Source organism: Coenobita brevimanus, chromosome 112 (genome assembly GCF_032717465.1).
Source record: "Coenobita brevimanus isolate Jiangsu-jjx chromosome 112, ASM3271746v2, whole genome shotgun sequence".
NCBI classification, from domain to species: domain Eukaryota; kingdom Metazoa; phylum Arthropoda; class Malacostraca; order Decapoda; family Coenobitidae; genus Coenobita; species Coenobita brevimanus.
The window spans coordinates 14,476,016-14,503,793 of NC_137065.1; positions in this window are offsets into that span (position 1 = coordinate 14,476,016).

Consider the following 27,778-nt stretch of genomic DNA (forward strand, 5'->3'; position numbering starts at 1 on the left):
CAGTGATGTTAATGGGAAGTTAGGAAAATAAATCGCTAAGGAAAAGGTGCAACGGAGCCTCCTTACCCTACGAGATTAACGCACCTAGCTCCAGTATCCCTAGACTTTTATTATTGTAGTTCTTCTTCTTCTTCTTCTTATTATTATTATTATTATTATTATTATTTTTATTATTATTATTATTATTATTGAATCGTTTTAACAATTCTCATTCATTAGTCTCTCTCTCTCTCTCTCTCTTTTTGTGTCTAGAGCCAGAACAAACTATGGTGCCAGAGCCATCACCATACTAGGACCCAGACTGTGGAATAATTTACCTACTGATATCACTCATTCCGGAAGCATACATGTTTTCAAATCTAAACTTAGGGAGTTAATTTTCAGTGATTTGTAGTTGATATTATCATGTTTCGAATATGACATGACTATTTTTGTCTGTGACTTTGTATACCGATTTGTAAGAATAACCATATTTTATGGAAATAAATTATTTGAACTTTGAACTCTCTCTCTCTCTCTCTCTCTCTCTCTCTCTCTCTCTCTCTCTCTCTCTCTCTCTCTCTCTCTCTTTCTCTCTCTCTCTCAGGTCAGAATGCCACCGTGTTTATTTCTCGGCAAATGATATTTATGGACACTTCGGCTTCAATTTCCCCCCCCCCCCATTTCGGCCATCATCTTTGGTTCCGCTTTGTGGTTGATTGTTGTTTGGGGGAGGTTGACTGAGTGTTTGATGAACCCTGCTAGCAGACAAACAAATAGACAAACAGACAAACAAAGAAACACAGGGTAAAACATAACCTCCTTGACGGAGGTAATAATAATAATAATAATAATAATAATAATAATAATAATACCTTCAATAGTAATAATAATAATAATCTATACCATAATGATCCGATTTCTGTATGTTTGTTGGTTTGTCCATTTGTTGCCGTAACACAGCATAAACGGTGCATTGTAGGGCAATTTTTGTAGGAGCAAAGTATAACAAAACGCTTCAACTTGAAGAATAAAATAATTTCCAGTCCAATCGGGCCACCGGTTTCCGAGTTAAGACTCATTTCTGCCTTTTTGTCATTGAGCGGTTTCGGCGGCCGTTAGGCGGATTATTTTCTTTGTGGGAATTGAAGTTACCATAACACACCCAAGACTGGGCAACATAGTGCAATTTTAGTTATACCAACATGCCGTTAAAATGTTCTAACTTGAAGAATAAAACAGTTTCCAGTCCAATCGGGTCACCGGTTCCCGAGTTTTGACTCATTTCTGGCCTTTTGACATCGAGCGAAAAGGCCGCCAAAGGTGGCCCTAAAGCGTGTAATAATAACAATAAAAAGAATAATAGTAGTAGTAGTAGAAGTAGCAGTAGTAGTAATAGTAGTAATTATAATAGTAATAATAATAATAATAATAATAATAATAATAATAATAATAATAATAAAGTGGTGAAGGTATATCTGAGCGAATTTGAAGGAGGGAGGAGGCGAGGTAGACCAAGGAGAAGGTGGAGAGATATGGTGGATGAATATGTGAGGAAGAGAGATTTGGAAGTTGGTGAGGCTAGGGAACTGACAAGAGATCGGGCTGGCTGGATGAATGTTGTGAGATGTGCATGATCAGGGATTTGGCACCCCTTTTTAACGTGACAGTATCTGGACTGACTCTACTGGACACGTTTATGTGAAGCTACAGAACGTGGTGAATATTTTTGGCGTATCCGATAGAGTCAGGATTCTGGGGGCTTGAATGATGAGTGAATGTAAGAGTGGCCCATTAGAGTGGGCAAATCTGATCTGTCTGGACATTCTTACTTCTCACCCTGCCCTAGGGTGGGAAAGGAGGTCCGGATGATGATGATGATGATGATGATGATGATGATGATAATAACAATAATAATAATAATGATAATAACACTAATAATAATGTGGAAGTGTGCATGGAAAAGTTTGGAAGGAATGAGAGAGTGTTTTTGATCGGTGATATGAATGGTAAAGTAGGGAATGTGAAGGTGGATGGAATAGTTGGTGAATGGGGTGTGCGATAGATGAGAATGGCAGTGCGTTAGTGGACATTTGTGCTGGGAGGGGGTTGGTGATAGCCAATACCCTCTTCAGGCAAAAAATGATCCACAGGTATACATGGCAAGTGATGAGAAAGGTGGGTGGTGAACTGAATGAAAGGAAGGCAATGATTGATTATGTGTGTGTCGAGGAAAGGATGCAAAGATGTGTAATGGATGCAAGAGCTTATAGAGGTTGGGGAAGTGGACTTTCTGACCATTACTTGGTGGTGGCCAGAATTAGGATACAAGTAAAATGGAGGAATAGAAGAAGGGAAAGACGAGAGGAAGGAGTAGTTGCAAGGAGAGTGGAAAGGTTACAAGAGGATGAGAAAAAGGCAGGGTATAAGAGAGAAGTGGAGGAACGATTAGGCAAATATGAATTGGAGCAAATGGGGGACGTGGAAGGTGTGTGCAGGATATTTACTGAAGAAATATGTGCAGCATGTGATGTGGTGTGTGGGAGGAAGAGAAGACGGAGGGGGGTGCAAGGAAAAGCGTGGTGGACTGAAAAAGTGAGACAGGCTATGGCACAAAAGAAGAGAGCATACAATGAATGGATGAGAAATAGGGGCGTGGAAGAAGTTGAGAGGTGGAAGAGAGAGTTATATGTAGAAAGAAAGAGAGAGGTGAAAAGATTAGTAAGAGAGAGTAAGAAGAGAGTGGATGAGGAATTTGGAAGGAATATGAGTGTAAAGTGGAGGGACTGTAAGAAAATGTTCTGGAAAGAGGTGACGAGAGTAAGACAGGGTGGATGAGGTTAGCAGGGGAGTGAAAGATAAAAATGGTAGATTACTAGTGGAGAAGGGAGAAAAAGTGACCAGATGGAGTGAACACTTTAAGGAATTGTTGAACATACAGGATGGATGTAATGCGAGTATAAGTGGCTGGGGAATGGCTGGGAGAAGGAGGGAGGTGAGAAGACAGGAAGAAATCAGTAGGATAGAAGTTGTGGAAGCAATGAAGAAAGTTAAACTGGGGAAAGCCCCAGGAATTCATGGAGTGTGTGGTGAAATGCTGAAGCATGGGGGAGAGATAGTAGTAGAATGGATGTGGAAGATGTGCAGATTGGCCTGGAAGGAAGGTAGAGTCCCGGAGGATTGGAAGACAGGTATAATTATTCCTTTGTACAAAGGAAAAGAGGAAAAAGAAGTGTGTGGTAATCATAGGGTCATTTGTATTCTTAGTATAATAGGAAAAGTGTATGGTAGGATACTTATTGACAGAATTAGAGAAAGAACAGAGGAATTAGTTGGAGAAGAACAGGGAGGCTTTAGGAAGGGAAGAGGTTGTGTAGATCAGATATTCATTCTTAGATCCTTAGTGGAAAAGTTTCTAGAGAAGGGAAACAAGTTGTATGTGGCTTTCATGGATTTGGAGAAAGCATACGACAGGGTGGATAGACAAGGATTGTGGAAAGTATTAAAAATATATGGAGTAGATGGAAAGTTGTTGAATGCTGTGAAGAGTATGTATGATGTTGCTAAGGCTGCAGTGCGTGTGGATGGTGAACTAAGTGAATTTTTCTCTTTGGAGGTTGGGTTGAAACAGGGATGTGGCATGTCTTCATTGTTGTTCAATCTGTTCATGGATGGGGTAATAAAAGAGGTATAAAGTAGGGTAGTGGATGTTGGAGTGGCCCTGGTGAGAGAGGATAGTGTTTGGAAACTCCCTGTACTGTTGTTTGCAGATGATACTGTGTTGTTGAGTGAAGACGAAGGGAAGCTGCAAGGCTTGGTGGATGAGTTTGGGAGAGTGTGTATGAAACGGAATCTAAAGGTGAATGTAGGGAAGAGTAAAGTGATGGTCTTTGAGAGAGGTGAAGTCAGTGAATGTACAGCGAGGTTGGATGGTGAGGAATTGGAAAATGTGAATACGTTTAAGTACTTGGGTAGTGTGATGAGTAAGGATGCAGGTTTGGAGGGTGAAGTGCTTGAAAGGGTACAGCAGGGAAGAAAGGTTGCTGGTTCTTTGAAAGCAGTGATAAGAAACAGGGAAGTGAGCATGGAAGTGAAAAAGTTACTACATGACAGTATTGTGATACCAACTCTAACGTATGGAAGTGAAGCTTGGACGTTGTTGGAAGGACACAAGTCAAGAGTGAGAGCAATGAAAATGAGTTATTTAAGAGGAGCCTGTGGAGTCACATGGAGAGACAGGCTGACGAATGAGGATATAAAGGAGCGTTGTGGTGTGGATGTGGATGTGATAAGAAGTGTTATGAGGAATACACTGAGGTGGTTTGGCCATGTGGAGAGGATGGAGGGTGAAAGACTGACGAAGAGAGTGTACGTGAGTGAGGTGGAGGGGGGAAGTGGGAGGGGAAGGCTGAGGATGAGATGGAGGGATGGGGTGGAGAGGTATATGAGAGAGGGGGGTGTGAGTTGGGAGCAAGGCAGTGAAATGGCAGGGGACAAGACGACGTGGAGGCGATTTGTTTGTGGCCACCCCAAACAGGATTGAGGCGTCTGGCAATAGATAGATAGATAGATAGAATAATGATAATAATAATAATAATAATAATAATAATAATAATAATAATAATAATAATAATAATAATAATATAATAATAATAATAATAATAATAATGATAATAATAATAATAACAATAATAATGATAATAATAACTACAAAACTCTCAGAGAGCGCAGACCTCCTCCTATGCCACTGCCATGAATTAAGATCCGGATCCAGACCCATGGATATAGGATCAGGATCAGGATCCACCCCAAAACTTCATAAATTCTTTCTTGATCCGTGGCCTACTTTTCCACAAAATTTCATCGAAATTCATTGAAACCTTTTGGAATTATTGTGCCGGATACTCCGGATCCGGATCCAGATCTAGCCCAAAACGTAACCATTTCTTCCTTAGCCAATGGCCCACCCATCCACAAAAATTCATCAAAATCCACTCTTATCTTTTTGAATAATCATGCTAACAGACAGACAGACAGATAGACAGGCAAACAAACAGACAAACAAACAAGCGCGGGGTAAAGCATAACCTCCTTTGCGGAAGTAACAAAAATAATAATACTCATACTTCTACAACTACCGCTACTGTTATTATTACTATTACTGTACTACCACTACTAATTCTTCTACTAATCGTATTGTGTTACCATTAAACTAAATGTTTACCAGGTGCAGAGAGAAACAAAGATTTTATTTTTACGCTTTAAACAAGATATGTCAGTTGAAGAATTTCTTTCAATCGCAAGAAAAATAAAAAAACAAGCCATATACTTCAACCACAGATACTGTTTTGGTCGAAATATTTGTTGGGGTCAATATTTTTAGTTGAAATATTAATATTTTTACTTTTTGTAGATCCATTTTTGGTCGAGATTTATTTTTGTCGAAAATTTTTCTTAAGATTTTTTTTTTTGGTCCGCGAGATTTTTTGCTGAGATTATTTCGAGGTATTTTTAGTCGACATATATTTTCTCGAGGTATGTTTTTGGTTGAGATTTTATTTTTCCAGAATTTTTCTGTTGTCGAGATATTTTTTGGGGTGGAGATATTTTGTTGTGATACTTTTTTCGGGTGGAGATATTTTGTTGTCAGGATACTTTTTTGTGGTGGAGATATTTTGTTGTCGTGACACTTTTTTCGGGTGGAGATATTTTGTTGTCAAGATACTTTTTTGAGGTGGAGATATTTTGTTGTCGTGATTCTCTTTGGGGGTGGAGATATTTTGTTGTCGTGACACTTTTTTGGGGTGGAGATATTTTGTTGCCGAGATACTTTTTTTGGTTGGAGATACTTTTTGGTCAAGATACTTTTTTGGGTGGAGATATTTTGTTGTCGAGTTACTTTTTTAGGGTGGAGATATTTTGTTGTCAAGATACTTCTGGGGTGGAGATATTTTGTTGTCGAGATATTTTTGGGGTGGAGATATTTTGTTATCAAGATGTCAGGACTCCATATTATTATTACAAATCATAATAGATAAATAGATATATAGAGAGATAGATAGAAGCAGCAAGTCAGAGGATGAGAAGGTATTTTGTCTGTGAGAATCGAGCAATGCTAAACATGCTTACACACTCTTAACTCAAGGAATGCTTTATAGGCACACGACAGCGCCTCGTGACCATACACACACATACACACATACTCACACACAGGTTTCTAGAACTTTCCAACCACAGTGTAACACACTTGACACGACCCCTGCTACACCAGAATTTAGGAAGCAAAGCTCAGAAGGAGACAGGCCATAGAACCGGCAGGTAGTAGGGAGAAGAGCTTAGCAACATGGAAGAGAGAGAGAGAGAGAGAGAGAGAGCGAGACTGGGAGGTAGCTAGCGGGACTCTACTTTATACTTCACTCGTGTGTGAGAGACTTTGTTAATATTTCCAAGACAAATAAAAATAGTCCCATACTATTCTTTACCTCTCCTGTCATTGCATGACAAAAGGGAACCAAGATTATCTACTTACAAAGCTACTCGTCCACAAGTCTAATATATGTATAACCAATCCACAAAACTTCACTACAACAAACTACAAAGTTATTGTGAGATATGGCGGCAACGAACGTATGAACCTCGTCTACGAATCTACAGTGAATTCCTACAAAATATCAAGATTGAAAACAAAAAATACCTCTCACAACCAACAACTTACAACCAGCTCCTGACAGTATTCTCTCCAACCAGCCCCCTTCGTTTCCCCGATCATCACGCTGATTTAGAAGTGATCACACGACGTCTTGCCAGTAGTTTAACAAAATACTGATACAAACAATCTTGCAATTTCTACGACGAACCAACGAACTACAACAATCTACGATCAACTACAAGTAACAACTCTACGAGTCGTCTGTATAATCTTCTACATGCACCTACAAGTAGTGGCAGTCTTCATCCCACAACGAGTAAATCACAAGAAAAAAGGACCGCGAATGCATCGAGAAAGAAAAACAAAACAAACAAACGAAGAGTGAGATACGACTCACAACTACCAGATCTCACCCTCCTTTCTCTCCTACCGTCCCCCAACCTCCACCGCTGATGCAGGAGTGAAGAGGTCAAGACGATGAAGCAAATACCAAGCCCATACTCACAACTCATCTTACTCACTCATCTTACTCACTCATCTTCACTCAAGTTACTCATCGTTACTCATTTACTCACCACAGCTACCAGTGTGGGAAGTCGACGTCACCATACGTGCTTGCTGAGACGACAACACGTCAATCAAACTGTGAAGGACAATGCTATCACCACGTGCAACACCACTCACACCATTTCCACCACGGTAAAAATTAGTGAGTTACATAGTTACTTCATTTATACAATACACAGTGATAGACAAAAAACTTCTGCACAAACATATAAAACGTGCTGTATAGTTACAACTTACGTACACATACTTACTTCAATTATCTGCATAACTCAAACACTAAATAATCACCAACAATAAATATTCTACACTGTATATATTCATTCATTTATTATAGCATTCACTTACTACCAACGAGTGTTACCATTTATACCTACATAAAATACGTGTTGCATACATACAGCTAAACATTATTACATCTACAAAGTAATAAATAAAATATACCATCACAGTTACTCAGTGAGCGATTAAAAGAACTGTATTAAACATTTATTAATTAAAGCTACCTTGTGGAAACAGATAAATTAAGTTACAAGGAAAACCAGAAAAAAAAAAACGGCCAACACAAATGACGTTAGCAAGAATGAACATCTTCAACACAATCGTGAAGACAATGATTTCCACACAGTGCTGACACATATATTGCCCAAGATAGGTACAAGTGAAGAACAAGTCAGTGTATTTAGTTAATACTGTATATAGTGTACATATATTTTTTATAAAAAATAACAAAATATGGGACTATATAATATCATTTTCAGTAATATATGTGCAATATAAACTAAACCTTAAAATAGGGTCCCAAGGAAATTAGCCAGCAATTATGCAACCTCGAGCAACACCGAAAAAAAACGTTGACAAACGAAGAAAAACAAACTATAGAAAGTCAATACATACAAAAAAAAAAAAAAGAAAGAAAGAAAGCAAAAGAAATAGACTAAGATCACATAACAAATAAATGAAAATAAGTGTAAGTGTTACTACAAATGCCAAAATACCACATAAACTTCTATAAGTGAAACAAAAAACAAATTGTTGTCTCCACAAGCAAGTGGCATGGCACATCATCACATAAACTCCTTCTATAAGTTTTTTTTTTTTTTTTTTTTTTTTATGTGTCCGACTCTGAGCAAAGGCTCAGGGCCTATTTCTTGGGGGCAGTTGCCTATCCCAAGGCCCAGTAGTCCTCCTACACCTCCACATGTCACCACTTCGGCGCTAACACCCACCGTCCATATTGAATACATGCTAGGGCTGTCTCATACAGGACTGGTGTACTGGTAGCAAATTGTTGTCTCCACAAGAAAGTGGCATGGCACATCATCGACCGCAGCATGACCGGATTCAGTGTCAGGACTGCAATTATTACAATTATGTAACTACAAACGATATGTAACTACAAACAATATGTAACAATTATGTAACAGTTGCATTAACAAGATGTAACTTTTATGTAACTTTAACTACAATTATAAGGCCAACACAATTATGTAACAGTTGCATTAACAAAATGTAACTACAATTATAAGGCCAACACAGTTATGCATTACCACAATATTATGTAACAATTCATAAAGTATTACAATTATGTATTACTACAATGTTACTACAATGTAACAATTACAATACAATTATGTAACAATTCACAATGTTACAATTATGTATTACCACAATGTTACTACAATGTTATGTAAAATCATACAATTTTACCACAATTCTATATTACCAGAATCATCATACAAGTTAGGTGAAATCTTAGACATTACTAAAGGGATAACTCAATATGTAATGTAATAACCTAGCAGCATTACCATTGCACAACTATATGCGTATGTCTGTTATACATATACATCTTACAAAATGTCATACAACAACCATTGCATTTATTCAAATATGTATACAACTTGTTTAAAATGTAATATTACTGGATCAGTACAATATTAACATGAATATTATATGTATACAATATTATAATCAATATTATGTACTAATAGATTAGCATATGTCAATGATGATTGCTGTCGGAGGACCTCCAGTACGTGGCCGAGCAGTGTCAGGACTCAATATTATAATTACAAATAATAATAGATAAATAGATAGATAGAGAGACAGATAGAAGCAGCAAGTCAGATGATGAGAAGGTATTGTGTCTGCGAGAATCGAGCAATGCTAAACATGCTTACACACTCTTAACTCAAGGAATGCTTTATAGGCACACGACAGCGCCTCGTGACCATACAAACACATACACACATACGCACACACAGGCTTCTAGAATTTCCAACCACAGTGTAACACACGTGACACGACCCGTGCTACACCAGAATTTAGGAAGCAGAGCTCAGAAGGAGACAGGCCATAGAACCGGCAGGTAGCAGGGAGAAGGGCTCAGCAACATGGAAGAGAGAGAGAGAGAGAGAGAGAGAGCGAGACAGGGAGGTAGCTAGCGGGACTCTACTTTATACTTCACTCGTGTGTGAGAGACTTTGTTAATATTTCCAAGACAGATAAAAATAGTCCCATACTACTCTTTACCTCTCCTGTCTGCATGACAAAAGGGAACCAAGATTATCTACTTACAAAGCTACTCAAGTATAACAACCGCTCGTCCACAAGTCTAATATATGTATAACCAATCCACAAAACTTCACTACAACAAACTACAAGGTTATTGTGACAGAGATACTTTTGGGAGGATGGAGATATTTTGTTGTCGAGGTCCTTTTTTGGGTCCAGATAAATTTCTTTGGTCGAGACAATTTTTGGGTTCGAGATATTTTTTGGGTCGAGACACTTTCTTCTGATCGAGACACTTTTTTGGTAGATAATTTTTTGTCGAGATACTGTTTTTGTTAGAGATAATTTTTTTTTAGTCGAGATAAGTTTTTTTAGTCGAGATACTTTTCTTAGTCGAGATGTATATATATATATTTTTTGATGAAGGTACTTTTTTCATTGTGTCCAAAAAGAAAAGAACGTTCTCACGTCCTGGAATAATTTCTTAAATTTAAATCACACACACTACTCTGAAATCCAGTGGCTATTGAAGATTTCGAAAGGCCCGTTTCCTAGCGATTTATTCCTCTCAGTACCTCTCAGTATTATGTCACCTGAAGCAATATATATCGATATTTTAAAACGACATAGAAACAAGCGTACTAGAGATTATTATAGCGCAACGTGAAAACAAATCGTTTAGGGAAACGTGTAATTAAGCCTCCTTTGCCACTCACAGAAGGGTTTTAAACAGATATTTCTTTTGTCTTTCCTCCAAGAATATTTTTACAGGGGACTAAAAGGGTTTAAGACGAAGCGTAAGACTTGGGTGCTGGAAAATTCATCTTACGCGTGGGAAGGATGATGAGAGAGAGAGAGAGAGAGAGAGAGAGAGAGAGAGAGAGAGAGAGAGAGAGAGAGGAATGAGGGAAAGTAAAGGAAGGAAAGTGGAGAGGTGGAGGAGAGGCAGAGAGGGAGAAGACAAAATGACAAGAGGGAAGTATAGAGGAGGAGGGGGAGCAAAGGAGAGAAAGTAAGATGAGAGAGAGAGAGAGAGAGAGAGAGAGAGGTTGGCTGACAAGAGAAAGTGAATATGAAATGGAGGAGAGAGGTGGAGGAGGGTGAATGGGGAGAAGAGGAACAGAAGAAGGAGAGATGGAGGAGGAGGATAAGGCAGGGGAAGAGAGGGAGATGGTGGATAGTAGGAGGGAGAGAGGCAGAGGGTGGATAGGAGGGGAAGAGAGGGAGAGGGTGGAAAGTAGAGGGGAAAGAGAGAGAGGGTGGATGGGAGGGGAGAAGGTAATGGAGAAGATAAGTAGGCTGGCAGAGAAATATGGGGTCAGTTTATCTTCCATTCCATTATTTTTTATGTGTGTAATTCCGGACATAGGGTGAATCAAGGGGCATAGACAGTCCCTTCCCTGAGGCCTAACAACGCTCCTGAGCGCACCAGATAGTGACACACACCCTCACGCTAATACCCACCCGACTGTCCATGCTGGGGGTGGAGAGGGGCGCCTTCACGTGGTGGCACCGAAATGACTGGGTGATTCCTCTGCCTGGTTATACAAACGTCCCTCAGTTCCCTCCCCATCATCGAAGAGCAAGAGGACAAGCAGCACAAAGAGGGTTTTAGCCAGCAGTCCAATGGTTTTTTAACTAATATGAGCTCGAGATTGCAACTACTGCTATTACTACTACTACTTCTTCTAGATAGATAGATAGGTAGATAGACAGGTAGATAACATACTGATAATAAAATCAGAGAGCATTCTCAAAGTAATGCAGAGTAAAGGAAATAAAAACAAACATAAATTACAGGAAACTCTTAACCCTACAGCTCAATACGCTTCTTTAGTGTTAACTTGATAAAATACCTTCGTGAATGTAAGACAGTGGTAGCTCTGGACTAGGGAGGAAGGAAAGAAAAAGGACGAAGGAAGGAAGGAAGGTGAACATGAAGGAAATGAAGGAGAGAAAGGAGAAAAGGTAATTGTAGAAGAGAGATGTATTCAAGGAATAAAAGAAATTAGGAGAGAGAGAAAGACAGACAGACAGACAGACAGACATACAGGTACACAGACTGAGAGAGAGAGAAAGAGAGAGACAGAGAGAGAGAGAGAGAGACAGAGACAGACAGACAGACAGACAGACAGACAGAGACAGAGACAGACGGACAGACAGACAGACAGACAGACAGACACACAGGTACACAGACTGAGAGAGAGAGAGAGAGAGAGAGAGAGAGACAGACAGACAGACAGAGACAGACAGACAGACAGACAGACAGAGACAGACAGACAGACAGACAGACAGAGACAGACAGACAGACAGACAAATACACAGACTGAGAGAGAAAGAGAGAGAGACAGAGACAGAGACAGACAGACAGACAGACAGACAGAGACATACAGACAGACAGACAGACACACACACAGATACACAGACTGCGAGAGAGAGAGAGAGAGAGAGAGAGAGAGAGAGAGAGAGAGAGAGAGAGAGAGAGAGAGAGAGAGAGAGAGAGAGAGTAGAAATATCGTATGACAAGTTGTAGACAATAAGGAAGATAGATGGTGACTTAACATTACTTGAGTCTCTCTCTCTCTCTCTCTCTCTCTCTCTCTCTCTCCAAATTTTCCCTCAGTGTATCAGTCCAAAAAAAAAAAAAAAAAAAAAAATCTCCCACCCTCTCACTGTCACCCACCAAACTGTCGAATTGGTTTTTATTTGACAGGGAAAATATTTGGCGTAATTTCGGTAATGTGTGGATGTGGGGTGACAGACAGACACGCACAGAACGATGAAGAAAACGACAGTGTGTAGAGTATGTAGGGGTTGGGTGGGGTGGAGTGGGGTAATGGTAGGGTTCGGTGGAGTGATGGTGAGGGTGGGTGGGGTTCAGTGGGGTGATAGTGGGGTTCAGTGGGGTAATGGTGGGGTTGGGTGGGGTGGAGTGGGGTAATGGTGGGGTTCGGTGGGGTGGAGTGGGGTAATGGTGGGGTTGAGTGGAGTGGAGTAAAATAATCGTGGGGTTCAGTGGGGTGATGGTAGGGTTGAGTGGGGTGGAGTGAAATAATGGTGGGGTTGGGTGGGTGGAGTGGGGTAATGGTGGGTCTGGGTGGGTAGGGAATGGGGTAATGGTGGGGTATGGTGAGGTGGAGTGGCGTAATGGTGGGGCTGGGTTGGGTGGTTCGGTGAGGATGATAGTAGTAGCAGTAATAGTAGTAGTGGTAATAGTAGTAGTAGTAGTAGTAGTAAAAGGAATAATAACAATAATAATAATAATAATAATAAATTATTATTATTATTATTATTATTATTATTATTATTATTATATAATAATAATAATAATAATAACCACTAATAACCTCATTCTTTTTCCCCAATATCTCCACCATATTTAGAACTATTTTTCCTTGCCCCTCTACGCTGTTTATTTTGGGTCCACTCTTCCCCTCTTTGTCCTACATTTTATTCTCTTTATTTGGCCTCTCTCTCCCCTTCTTTCCGTTATATTTATTTTGTTAGCCTCCATCCACTCTTGGGTAGTCCAGTTTTGGAAATCAGGTTAATCAGACACTCCCCTCTCTCTCTCTCTCTCTCTCTCTCTCTCTCTCTCTCTCTCTCTCTCTCTCTCCACATTTATATCTTTATTCTCCCTCCCTCTTTCTCTGCTAATTAGTAAACTACACTGGAGAGAGAGAGAGAGAGAGAGAGAGAGAGAGAGAGAGAGGGGAAGGGGGAAGGAGGGAGAGAAAATGTGACAGGTAGATAGAACATAATAAAGATGAGGCAAGAAGAGGAGAGAGCAAGAGGTTAGAGAGAGAGAGAGAGAGAGAGACTAACGGGAAGGAGAGAGTTAAGAAGCATAGGGAGCAGTCTGTTGTTTCCACCTGTCAAGCTGCCTGCCACCTTTACCCTTGACGCTCCACCAATTGTGCTCAAACCCAGAAAATGTCATGATCGGTCCGTCAACCCTTTCATGAATTTGGTTGAACTGGGAGAAAAACTGTTCGTATTATCTTGGCATGAACTATTGTCATTGGGCCGGAACTGTTCTCACGGCAGCCACAAGGTGGCAACAGTTTTTATCCATTTTTTACCAAATGTCGTGTAGATCTTACGGGTACTCCATGACGAACCTGAGTATTTCCCAGAACAAGAGGTAAAAGATTTTAGTCACAGGGCATAATTAACTCTGAGCTTGCCCCGTCACCCTAACGTTGATGTCCTGTTACCTTAACGTCAATGTCTTGTTAACTTAACGTTGATGCCCTGTTACCTTAACGTTGATGTCCTGTTACCTTAACATTGGTGCCCTGTTACCTTAACATTGGTGCCCTGTTACCTTAACGTTGGTGCCCTGTTACCTTTACGCTGATGCCTTATTACGTTGATGCCCTGTTACCTTGACGTTGATGCCCTGTTACCTTAACGTTGATGCCCTGTTACCTTGACGTTGATGCCCTGTTACCTTAATGTTGGTGCCCTGTTACCTTAATGCTGATGCCCTGTTATTTTAACGTTGATGTCCTTTATTTTAACGTTGATGTCCTGTTACTTTGACATTGATGCCTTGTTACCTTGACATTGATGTCCTGTTACCTTGACATTGATGCCCTGTTACCTTGACATTGATGCCCTGTTACCTTAAAGTTGATGTCCTGTAGCCTTGACGTTGGATCTACGGTGCTCTAACCTGTGGAATTTTGACATCAGAGGTCCGTCAACACTTCCACCAAACTCGTGTTATTTCGGAGAGAAACTATTCGTTTTTGCCTGGCCAATAATATTCTCACGGGGCCGGAACTATCCTCATGTCGGTCGCGAGATTAGTTCCGGCTTTGATGTAACAATCAATTTTCATCCAATTTTAATTAAATCTGGTGGACATGTCGGTGCGTGGTTTACAGTGACTGACATTCTTTCAGAACAGAAGTTTAAAGGTCAAGGTCACATGGCAAGGTCAACTTTGAGCTTGTGTTGTACCCTTGATCGTTGACCTGTTGTGCTGAAACCTTGCTGGGTTCGTCATGGTGCGTCCGTCAACCGTTCCAGAAAAATTATTAAAATTGGGAAAACATATTTGTTTTAGCGTTGCCGGAACTGTTCTCACGGAAGCCGTGAAAACATATCCGGTCTTGAGGACAAGAAGTTTTGATCCGATTTTACCTAATTTGGTATATATACTGTAGGTGTTACGTGCAAATCCGTGAAAAGGGCATAACTGCCCAAAAATAGTTCTGAATATTTCAAGAAAAAGTATGCGAAGGATTTCTCCATAGTTTTGTTACTGATTTATTGTTTGTTTGTTTGTTTGTTTGCTGTCTTACTTATTCTACATCCTACGTACGTAGCTCTCGTAATAATAATACTGACAGGAACTGGTTTGTGTTCCAGAACATTATCAGTAAGAATATAGATTTTTTTATTTTTATTATTAGGGTTAGAGCTATAGTTATTGTTTATATGATTTTTAATGACTGATATTTACCCATGCATTAAAATTACACAGAGAAAAAGTGACCTTTATGAAGATATTGATTAGGAACTGAGGGAAAATATTAAAATGTGAAGTTTTACCATTCTCTGGCCAGTAATGCTTGAGTGGGGAGGTGGGAGGTGGTGCTAACACTGGAGGAGGCCAGCGTCAGGGTCATCTTCCTCTGTTTCTTCTCCACTTAGTAGGGAGAAAAGGGAGAGAGAGGAAGGAAAATAGGGAAAAGGAGTATGGAAGTATTAAGGGAGGGAGAGGAATAGAGGAAAGGAGCGAAGTAGGGAGGGAAAGGAAGAAAATACAGAGTATGAAAGAAAAAGAGGTAATTTGCATAAAGGAAATTGAAGAAATCAGAGAGGAAGGAGGAAAACGAAGAAATCAGAGTGAATGACAAAATGGATGAAACTGGAGAGCAAAATGGAAAAGGATGATTAATAAAGAAAAAGGAGGAAAAGAAAGTACATAGGGGAGGAAGGAGAAAAATGCTGAAATTTAGAGTAAGGATAAAAAAATGCAGTTAATAGGAGAAAACGGCAGAACATCGGAAGATTGCGAAGAAAGGGAGATAAATGAATTTGAAATAATTAGTGAGAGAGAGAAGATGAAAGAGCAAAGAGAAAGTAGAAGATAAATAAAGAGAAACAAATAAAGCAAGAGGAAAGGAAATACAGGAAGAAAAATATAGAGGATGAGAGAGACGAACACAAACGACAAGGGAGACTGAAGTGGTGGAGAGCTGTAGTATGGTGATGAGAGAGAGAGAGAGAGTAGTAATGAGGGAACATTGCCGGGATGACAAATTGGGAAGGGGGAATAAAAGTTGGGAGAAAGATAGAACAGAAACAAGGGCAGGGAACTGATAAATGAGAAAGAGATTTGTGGCAAGGAAAATGTGACGAAAGAGAGGGTGATGTGTAAGTGAATGAAGGAGGAGAAAGAGATTATAAAAATAAATAGGAATATATATATATATATATATATATATATGTATGTATGTATGTATATTATATATATATATATATATCTATATATATATATATATATATATATATATGTATGTATGTATGTATATTAATAACCTGTTTATTATGACGGTTACTTTCTTTGATGGACTTAATCATATATCCACTGCCAAAATATATACGAGTACTATAACAATTATTGTGTGTGTGTGTGTGTGTGTGTGTGTGTGTGTGTGTGTGTGTGTGTGTGTGTGTGTGTGTGTGTGTGTGTAAACAGTTGAATATCTTCCCGGTGCTGAGACACACTAATTAGGTAGGTGGGTGGGTGGGTTGGTGAGGCATATCAAGGTTTAAATAGCAATTATGCATTCAAACTTAATATATCAAATATTATATTAAGAGCTGGTAACTCTTCCCAAGGACTAGCTCTATATAATGGAGTGATGGTTCTCTTAAGTGGAATAGTATTTTAGGTGAGGCTTCACCTTTGTAGGGGGAGTGAACACCAAGAGGTGTGTTGACCCAAGTTTCTGTAGACCTACACGTGGGTAGAGGAGCAACCTCCCAGTGGGGGCTATACAAAGGTGATGGAGTAGCCACAAGTGAGGGTGTTTCCCACAGTTGGGTGGTTACCCCCAAAAGGGGAGGGAGGAGGAAAGGGAACCAGGGTGATGTTATAAATTCAGCGTTTGCAGCACGTATTGCCGTATCACGTACAGTATAATTACAGTCCATTGGTGGATCTCGGGTTATGTTACTAATTAAATATTAAATGCATCATGGTGCCGAAGGTGTTAATGCAGAGAGTTTCTAAACCTTTGGCGACTTGATGCCTTCCCTGTGCTGAATTAAATCATCGTGTGGGTTTAACGCCCAAGTGGTGCCATGACACAGTGTGTGGTATGCAGGAGGAATGCTGGACCTCAGGGAACGGACTGTCGATTCTGTGCCCTGAGTCGGACACTTAAAAAAAAAAAAATGTAACATAGCACTTGACAGGATTTGAGATTCACATTAGCCTTACGACACTTTATTTATAATATGACATGGCAAGGGGGTCTGCCCTCTCTGTGTGACCCCCTCCCCCCACAACATTCTCCAGGCAGATCTTTCCTGTTGTTGCTGCTCTGGACGTGAACCCAGTAGACTGCAGGAATCTTGTCCCTCACAGAGGTCTTTTGTTGAGGTTATATCCAGGGATTGTGTGTATTGTGATAGTGTGCTGCATGAGGTGAGTTTGTTGGGGTGTGTGTGGGGAGGGAGGCGGATGTATTGTATTTTGTGTTGTGATAGTGTTGTGGTGTGGGAGGGGGATGTAGTGTATTATAGGCATTGTGGATTGTATGTGTGTTGTATTTTGTGTTGTTGCAGTGTTGTGGTGTGGGTGGGGGATGTATTGCATTGCAGGCATAGTGGATTGGATGTGTGTTGTATTTTGTGTTGTGATTGTAGCAGGGAAGGGTGATGGATGATTCATACTACCGCCAGACGATGTCATTCTGCTTTGGAAATACCTCAGACATACTCCGTTTTCTCTAATTTGAATTGAATTTTCCATCTGTCCATTTTCTGTCCTGAGTTGTGACACTAGATTAACACTCCAGTAGGGCACTAGTCACGAAGAAGTTCTTTGAAAAAGGGTGAACAGTGGTAGTATTGTCATTTTCTGCCACCGAGTTACGTGAAATAAGGTGCAAGAAGACAAAAATTTGGGCCAAGTTAGAGTAAAAAAGTAAATAGGTTTCTTATTATTATTTCATGTACCCTCAGTGGCAGAAAAAGACAGCACTACAGCCATACATCCTTTCCACAACACTTCTTCGTGACTAGCATCAATTTTTAGTGTTACTCTGTAGTTACAACTCGGTATTCAAGACAGTGATAACAGTTTTAGGCAAAGTTAACGTAAAAGTAATAAAGAAGCGTTGTAGTGTTGCTGTGAATGTGAAACTGTAGAGAAATACTTAACTGTGGAGAGGATGAAGAATGACAGTCTGGCCAGAAGAGTGTATGTGAGTAAGGTAGATGGGGAGAAGAGGAGGGGTAGACCAAGGTTGAGATGGAGAGATGGAACGAAGAGATGAGAGAAAGGGGATGTGACCTGGAGCTAGGGCAGCCAAATGGCAGAGGACAGGGTGACGTGGAGGAGATTTGTTTGTGGCCTCCCCTTATGGGATTAAAGAGTCTAGCAATAGACAGATAGGTAGATAGGTACATAAGTAGTTAGGTAGGTAGATAGATACGAGTATGTCGATAGATAGATATTAATCATACTTGGTACCACCCTCCACCTACTGGCTCATAGTCGCGAAGCTCTTAGGTCCGCACCTTGGAATTCTCCCTAACTTACGATAATCCTCATTCCGTCCTTGAATGACCCCAGACACCAGTGGGTTAAAGGTGGCTTGGGAAATACCTGTGAGGAGGTTAGAGAGAGAGAGAGAGAGAGAGAGAGAGAGAAAGAAAGAAGGAGGAGGGGGGCAACACGTACTGTACAGTGACTGAAATTAAATCTATAAATCTAGAACATTCACTCTCCATGGCCGGACAGATCAGGATATATAGAGAGAGAGGGGAAAAAAAAAAAAGTAACACGCGAATACTAGTACACAGGAATACACTTACAAGGATGAAGCATTTCGATTTTATAAGGTCAAGGTCACAGGGGAAGGTCAGATTCTTTGCCATATAACTCAGATGTTTTCATTCGATTTTGTCCAGACTTGATGAGAGGGTTGAAGGTCAGCTGAGAATAAAGTGAAGCTCTTTAGAGAACAGAACGTCAAAGGTCAAGGTCGGCTTAGAGTTCTGATCCGATTTAGACCAGACTTGGTGGATGACTTGAGGGTCAGTGAAGGATGAAGTGATTTTAAGAACAGTTAATGGAAGGTAAAGATCACACGGTAAAGGCAAAGGTTGGCACCAATGAACGATTTTAGGGGGTGGGTGTTGTACTCTTTGAATGCTCTCTCTCTCTCTCTCTCTCTCTCTCTCTCTCTCTCTCTCCATACTGTACAAAAGATGAATTTATTCAACTATGTGGAGGCTGATAACAGTTACAAGAAAGAGAGAGAGAGAGAGAGACACACACACACACACACACACACACACATCGATCAACACAACACCCACTCTCACTTTGCTAACGCAGGTGTGATAATGACAGGTTAAAGAGCATAAAGAGAAATAAATAGGGCTACAATACAGTATCTAATATACTATACCAGTAGCCGTGTGTGTGTGTGTGTGTGTGTGTGTGTGTGTATTTTGGGCAGCCGAAAATACACATTCAATTCGCACCAAATTTGGCATAAAAATTGCAAAAAATTCGCTGATGTGAACAAAATTTGGTCCCATCACGATTGAAAAACTTTTTCTATATTTAATGAGCGATCAAAGTTAGCTAGTGAAATTAGGGTTGCATTCACCGTAGAGTTTTTATGGCTTTCTCGATTGATGAGTTTTTGTTAGTTAAGTGTGATCAAAGTTTGGTTCGGAAAACAATTCATTCTCTAACGGGACTTTTAGAAATCGAGTCTACTCGAGCCAAGTGCCACGACCCTGTACATTTTAGATGATCACAGCCGCCGAATTGAGCGTTTTTACTGTGCGTTTCCCGCACTGTTGCCTTGGTGGTTGTTAGACTAGAACAGCGCATAAATGTGACCCAGATTACCTGAAATGATTGCAACACGCGTGCGAAGCGCGAGGAAACGAGTGAGAAGCACAAGGAAATGAGTGGGCAGCACAAGAAAGTGAAACACAGTGCTAGGGCCCTCCGCAGGAGCAAGTGTGACAGGGCCCAAAGGGCCCACTAGCACTTGTAATATACTATAGCAGTAGCCGTGTGTCTGTGTGTGTATTTTGGCCTGCTGAAACTACACATTCAAATCGTACCAAAATTGTCACAAAAATCACAAAAATATTCGCTGATGTGAAAAACCTTGGTCCCATCATGATTGAAAAACTTTTACTGTATTTAATGAGCAATAAAATTTTTACCAAAAACAACGCCGCTCCAGGCACCCGGTCGGTTGCCGTAGTCGAGTAGTTAATATCTCGGACTTGTGCGCGGACAACTTGGGTTCCATTCCAGAAGTGAGGTGAGGGCGCCTTTCTTCGGTACATAGGTCCTGGTGCACCAAAATTGGCATGAAGATCGGAGAAAATTCGCTCATGTCGAGAAACTTGGTCCCATCTCGATTGATGATTTTTTATCAGAGTTAAAAGCAATCAAAGTTTGGTTCGGAAAACAGTTCATTCGGTACCGGGACTTTTAGAAATCGAGTCTACTCGGGCCCAAAGGGCCCACGAGCACTTGTATAAAAAGAGGAAGAAGAATATAAATGCAAAATGAAATGCTGATAAATAAGGAAAAGAAGTGAATAGATATGAAGGAAAATGGATGGAAAAAAGAACATGAAATAGGGGTAAGTTAAGTGAAAAAGAAATGTACGTGCTTATATAGCTAGGTAGACAGAAATGAGGGTATGTAGACAGAGGATATTAGAACATACAAAGAAAGGTTGAATACAGGTGAATAAAGCAGAAGGAAAAGATAGATACACATAGGTAAGAAAAAAATAATAGTAAATAAACAAGTGGTCGTGGGCCCTTCGGGCCTCTTGCCCTTGCTCCAGTGGAGAGCTCTCGCGCTGCTATAATATATTTTAGTTATAGCTTCGGGCAAAAAATTCTACGAGTATCCTATGCTGGGCTCTGAGAGCAGCGTTTTTTGGTCAAAATGTGATCGCTCATTAAATATAGTAAAAGTTTTTCAATCGTGATGGGACCAAGTTTTTTCACATCAGCGATTTGTTTTGCGATTTTTGTGCCAGTTTTGATGCGATTTGAATGTGTAGTTTTGGCTGCCCAAAATACACACACACACACACACACACACACACACGGCTAGTTCTATATTATATTAGATTAGGTAGGTTGAAATATAAACCGGTAAATAGATGAATAAACAATATAAATTCAAAGCGATAATGACATGCTAAAATCTAGATAAAATAAAATGCAAAATAAAGGCCAGCACAGGGGAAACTGAATACAGTCCTACTCACAGTTACTGATAATAACAAAACTACGTGTGATATCCTTACCCAGCCTCTTCTTATCTTACTATCAGTGATTAACGATAGCAACTGATTAATGACGCCCTTCCTTCATTTAATAACTGATTTATTGCCTGCTTGTTTGGGTGGTTAAGTGGGTGGTGGTGGTGGCTGTATTTAATCGTTGTGGTGGTGGTAGTTGTGGTAGGAGTGGTCGTGACAATAGATGTGGTGGTCATGATTGTGGGTGGTTGTGGTTGGTGGTGGTTTTGGGTGTTGCTGGTAGTTGTGATGGTATTGGCTGTGGTTGTGTGTGTGTGTGTGTGTGTGTGTGTGTGTGTGTGCATGCGAGCGCAAACGTGCATGCACGTGGTGTACCTGAGCTAGTAGTTTCGCACTCGGTAAAAATAAAAGCATACAAGTTACTACAAAACATATTACTGAAAAGTTTAATGACTAGATTAGAAAAAGTCAGTATAATGATGCAACATTGACGACATTGCAAGGAAGTGATGATAATGCCAGGTAATTGCAAACCATGTATGCCAAAATATTTATTGCATACAAAGTGTCATGAATTGGCGCGATTCAATATCTAAACGAACTCGTGACACTGAACTTTGGTGAAAACCACTAATTCTAGTGGAATTTTCACTGTTTATCACTCAGTTTAACCGTCCCCGTATTCACCCGATCGGGAGTGTTTTCAGAACATTTTTCACTGTTTCATAAGTGATTGTCATTGCGTGCGACATTAGCACTTTCGCTGAGTGATTTATTATGGGCTTGTTTCACTCACTTTCTTTCCGTTAGCCGTTAGCAGTTAGCGGCTGGCCTCAGCCCTCGCTTGTTTGAATTCAGTTAGGATTGAAGTGTGGTGAGAGAAGGTTCGTGTACAGCGAGTTTCTGAATCTTCACCTAGTGTGAACTGGCGAGAGGTTTAGCATGTGCAGCGTCCGTCCTACGACCAACGCCCAGTTTCCGCTTAGCCCCCTTCACTGACCAGTATTTCTTTTCGTTTTTCCTAGGCTTGAGAGTTTAGTTTAGCTTGTGAGTGAGCGAGTGAGTGTATTCTCTTTGTTATTTTGAATTCATTTTGAAACATGTAACCTAAATTTGTTTCATTGTATTTAATAAATTTACAGTTCTTTTCTCTTGAGCTTAATATAATGTAAACTCGTGTTTTATTTCTCCACATTAAGCTTATTTTAGTTATAGCTCCTAGTTTGCATAAACGCTTTGCATTATTCATAACTGGTACTTAGGCCAGTCCTTTTGTATTAAGCTCAAAATCTGTTGTGCAACCAGGAGTTAATGCACTGGCAAGAACCTGCTTATTACTATTAGTATTAGTTATTGATTGTCAGGGGTGGAGTCACTTTCTCCAGAGCCCAACAGTACTAACAAACAGCGCGTGTGAGTAATTAGTCTCTGCTGTGTACCGTTGAGAAAGTTTATAAATTTTCGTCCTTAGAGAATCGGCGAAGTAAGCCGGCATAAAGTATCAATCATTGCTTGATTTTCACGAGTCATCCTTGTCTCTGTTGACAAGTTAACATTTAAAGTATTATTTAATATAAGATTCACAAAAACCCCGTGACACCAAGTGTGGCGTGAACCTTATACCATGTTTATTATCACACACACACACACACACACACACACACACACACACACACACACACACACACACACACACACACACACACACACAGTAGTAAAGTAACGTTATTAACAATGTGTGTCGCGGTGTCTCACCGTTACCAGAGTTAATGGAGTACTCGTATGTAAATGGCAATAACGAGATGCAGACCCACACCAGTTTTCTCTCTCTCTCTCTCTCTCTCCGTTTCCTTTTGTTCTGCCTTGTTTGCTCGCCTTTGATTACACCTCTCATCAGTGTTTTCACTGTTTCCTGTCTGATTAATCCTCTTTACTGTTCCATCTTTAATAAAAAAAAATAATAATAATGACGACAATAATAATAAAATCTGAACAATGATTCTGTGGTATGATATATCGTCACTCTCAGAAAGAAACTGCGTAAGTCATTTTTCCTACTTTTCGGGAAATCAAAAAAAAAAAAAAAACTGTCTCATTTTCTTAATTTTCAATGACTTAGGCAGAAACTTGAGGTGCATTTTAGACCACTCACACCCTACACCTGGCAAAGGCAGCTATACCAATTGGTGCGCCACGTGATGAAGAATTGATTTAAGCAAAAATCCAGAAATCGCCGAAAAACGACTTCGGCAGTTTCTTTATGAGGGTGACGATATGCAATGATGGTAATGGTGATGAAAATGATGATGATGTGATGATGATGATGATGATGATGGTGAGGAGGAGGAGGAAAAGTTTTAGAACAGTTAAAGCGTAGAGACGAAACTATAACATCATGAGGAGAATGATACCTGTAATGATCAAAATGAGGATGACAGTAATAATACTCATGGTAATAATAATAATAATAATAATAATAATAATAATAATAATAATAATAATAATAATAACAATAATAATAATAATAGTAATAGTAATAATAATAACAATAATCTATCTATCTATATACCTAGGCTGCTTCCCCCAAGGAAAGGGAGGTAGCCGAGACAGGACTACACACTCCCAATTTACTCATCCATTCAAACACATTCATTCGCATCTTACCCCCAAAGGGGAGAACGGACAGATCCTTACCGCACCACACAGCACGAGGGTCAACTGCGCAGTGCAGTCAGTAACATAATAATAATAATAATAATAATAATAATAATAATAATAATGGTAATGGAAATAATGAAGCTAATAATACTAATGACGATGATGATGCTAAGATGATGACCCGCTAATTGTGGTGGTGGTTGGCCTCGTTAGTCGTCTCGTGTGTTTGCTCCCTGGGTAGTTATGACGACTTGTTAATTGCCTGTCTGAATTATGTGTCGGTGGGGAGAGAGGGGAGAGTAGGAGGAGGGAGGGAGGTGTGCTGTGGTGTGGTATGGTGGGGTGGGGTGGGGTGTGGTGTGGTGTTGTATGGTGTACTTGGGTGGGGTGGGATGGTGTATGGTATGGTGGGGTAGCGAAGTGTGGGCTGGGGTGGGGAGGTGTGGTGTGGTTGGGTGGGGTCGGGTGGGGTGATGTGGATGAATGAGTGGGGTGGGGTGGTGTTGGGTGTTGGGTGGAGCGGTTGGGTGGGGTGGGGCGGTGTATGGTATGGTGGGGTAGAATAGGGTAAAGTGGCGAGCGAAGATGTGGAGTTGTGTTGATGGGTGGGGTGGAGTGGGGTGGGGATGTGTGGTGTGGTTGAGTGTTGTGGGATGTTGTATGGTATGGTGCGATAGGGTAGGGTGGAGTGGGGTGTGGAGGTGTGATATGGTGTAGTTGGGTGGGTGGAATACTGTAGGTATGGTGGGGCAGGGTGGGGTGGGGTGGGGTGGGGTGGGATGGTGTGGTGTGGTGTGGTTGGGTGGGGTGGGGTAGGAAGGTGTGGTATGATGTGGTTGGGTGGGGTGGGGTAGGGAGGTGTGGTGTGGTGTGGTTGGGTGGGGTGGAATGGGATAGTGTGGTGTGGTGTAGGTGGGTAGGGGGGGGGATGGTGTATGGCAGGGTTCCTTAATTACTTTCTTTGAATAAAGTCCAGTCATTTTGTCATCCTTTGTGGCAAAGATCAGGATGAAAAGTCTTGTATTTAATATCACTAATGGAATAAAACGTTTTCATTTATGTAAATATAATGGGACAGTGCGGAAAGTTAAAACCCTGACCGCCCCCCCCAAAAAAAAAGGTTAAGTAGATATTCTTTCATGCTGTTAGAAAGGTGGTTAAATAAGACATAAGAGTCTACTCTTAAATCTCCCAACTTCTCAAAAAGATAAAATGAAATCTTCTGTTGAACAAATTGCTATTGCATTCCTTGCATAAGCATAGTCACTTTAGCACTTCCACCACCACTTCAGCACCATACCGTGTACCAGTGAGCAGTCAAACATTTTTTTTTTTTTTAATAACAGGACAGATGAAGGAAAAACAAATGAATAAAAAAAATAATCCACACACCAGATTACTGGTGTCCTCAGTATCCCTGTCAACTCATCATTTGAACAAGCTAATGGCAACAGTGTGTGGGTACGTGCAGTGCAGCTTGTTAAATACAGTATTTTTGCGGCGAAGACTCCTGGTCTTTTGTTACTAATGTTTAGTCCTGACGAGATGACACTGATAATATGTTATACAGAAATATGAAACTCTCGTTACTATGAGTGATGTGAGCACCTAGAATACCTGGAAAAAATAGCGACCTCTGTTAACCATTAGTCTCACCAGTCTGCATTATAGCCACGAAATGCACAGGTTTGTGTTACTCAAGTAGCTAAACATAATTTATAATGGTGGCTGGATGAGCTGAAATTTATCTAAGCCGAATTTTGGGCGAAATTCATCCAAAGATGTTAAGTATTTCGACTCTTTAATTTGAGAAGCATAATAAATATTTAGTGATGGAAGTCTTTGGGGTCCATACCAAAGCTTGTCTGGGTCCGGATTGGGACTGGGGACTGCCATTTGAGTACCAATGGTGTACGATGTGGTGGGGTGGGGTAGGGTGGGGTGAGCTGGGCTATGTGGAAGTGGTGTGGTGGGCTTTGTGGTGGTGTGGTGTGGTTGTTGTTGTGTGCCAGAAGCCTGTCCTTGAAGCAGTGTCATACTCTGTCTTTTCTAACGCTGTTTTGTTCTTCTCAAACACCTTTCTCCTGGAATATCTTACCTTCATGCCACGCTCTTGTGTTAGCTGGTTACTTCTCCCCTCCCCCCCGGGTTGTGTGTGTGTGTGTGTGTGTGTGTGTGTGTGTGTGTGTGTGTGTGTGTGTGTGTGTGTGTGTGTGTGTGTGTGTGTGTGTGTGTATCTCTCTCTCTCTCTCTCTCTCTCTCTCTCTCTCTCTCTCTCTCATTATCACCATTTTACTACAACTACGTCCGCTCAGTCTTCATTCTCTCTCACTTTTACTTATATTTTTAAAAACTTCACTTTGTCTCTTTTCTCTCTGCCTTACATTCACATTTACTTTATTTCCTGCTTTACTCTTCATTTTCCCCTCCTCCTACTTTATATTCCTTGACTTTTTTATTACTCTTCCTCCATCTTGCCTTTCTTTTTCCTTTCTTCTAATTTTTACTTCCTAGTTTACTTTTATTTTCTTCTTCCCTTCCTCATCTTCCTCCTCCTCTTCCTCCTCCTCTTCTCTTCTTTCTTTCTTCCTTTCCTCCTTCTACTCCTCTTCTCTTCATTCTTTCTTCCCTTCCTCCTCCTCCTCCTCCTTTTCTTCTCTTCTTTCTTTCTTCCTCTCCTCCTCCTCCTTCTCTTCTCTTCTTTCCTTCTTCCCTTCCTCCTCATCCTCCTATCGAAAACACTTATTAAACAAAGCAAACGAGCACTTGAAATGCACATTGCTAATACGTGCAAATCAAATCCTAAAGAATTTTACAGTTACGTTAGAAAGAAATAGGTTATGACTACATCAATAGGTCCTCTAGAAATGAACAATGGCAAACACACAGAAAATGAGGTTGAAATGACGAACATTCTTAACGATTACTTTGCGTCTGTTTTTACAGTTGAAAACACCACCAGAAACCTACTGTTACCTACAAACCAAGCAAATAGCACAGTCCTTAGTAACTATGCTATCCATAATAACGATATCCTTTCAGCCATATATAGTACGAACCTAAACAAAACCCCTGGCCCTGATAAAATATTACCGAGAATTCTCAAAGAAGCAAAAAATGAGTTACTGCTGCCACTCTCTGTCTTATTCAATAAATCGTTAAGTACTGGGAAAGTTCCATGCGAATGGAAACTAGCAAATGTAACACCAATTTTCAAAAAAGGAAATAAGTCGCACTCAGGAAATTACAGACCAATCAGCTTAACATCAATAATGTGCAAGTTAATGGAAAAAATCATAAGAGATAAAATAGTTAATTATCTAGAAGATAATGATATAATTAAAGACTCGCAGCATGGATTTAGATGTCGTCGTTCATGCTTAACTAACTTACTGGACTTCTTCCATGATGTTTACAAATCATACGATGACCCAAGAGCAGTAGATATAATTTACCTCGACTTTCAGAAAGCATTTGACACTGTCCCTCACAAACATCTTATGAACAAAACAGAAGCACATGGAATAAAAGGAACTACGCAGAAATGGTTACAAGACTGGCTTTCATGCCGAAAACAGCGGGTTGTGATAAACGGAAAGGAATCCAAATGGCGTAAAGTGATCAGCGGCGTTCCCCAGGGCTCAGTACTTGCACCGACACTTTTTATTATCTTTGTAAATGATATTGATGAGGGTCTAAATTGTAAAGTATCCAAATTTGCAGATGATACTAAAATAACCAGTAAAGTAACTTCAAAATTACAGTGGCAGCAGTTACAGAAAAATGGCAAATGAAATTCAGCACAAAAAAATGTAAAGTACTTCATGCTGGAAGTAACAACGTCCATGCGAATTACAAAATGAACAATATCCAGTTATCAAGTACTGACAATGAAAAGGATCTTGGT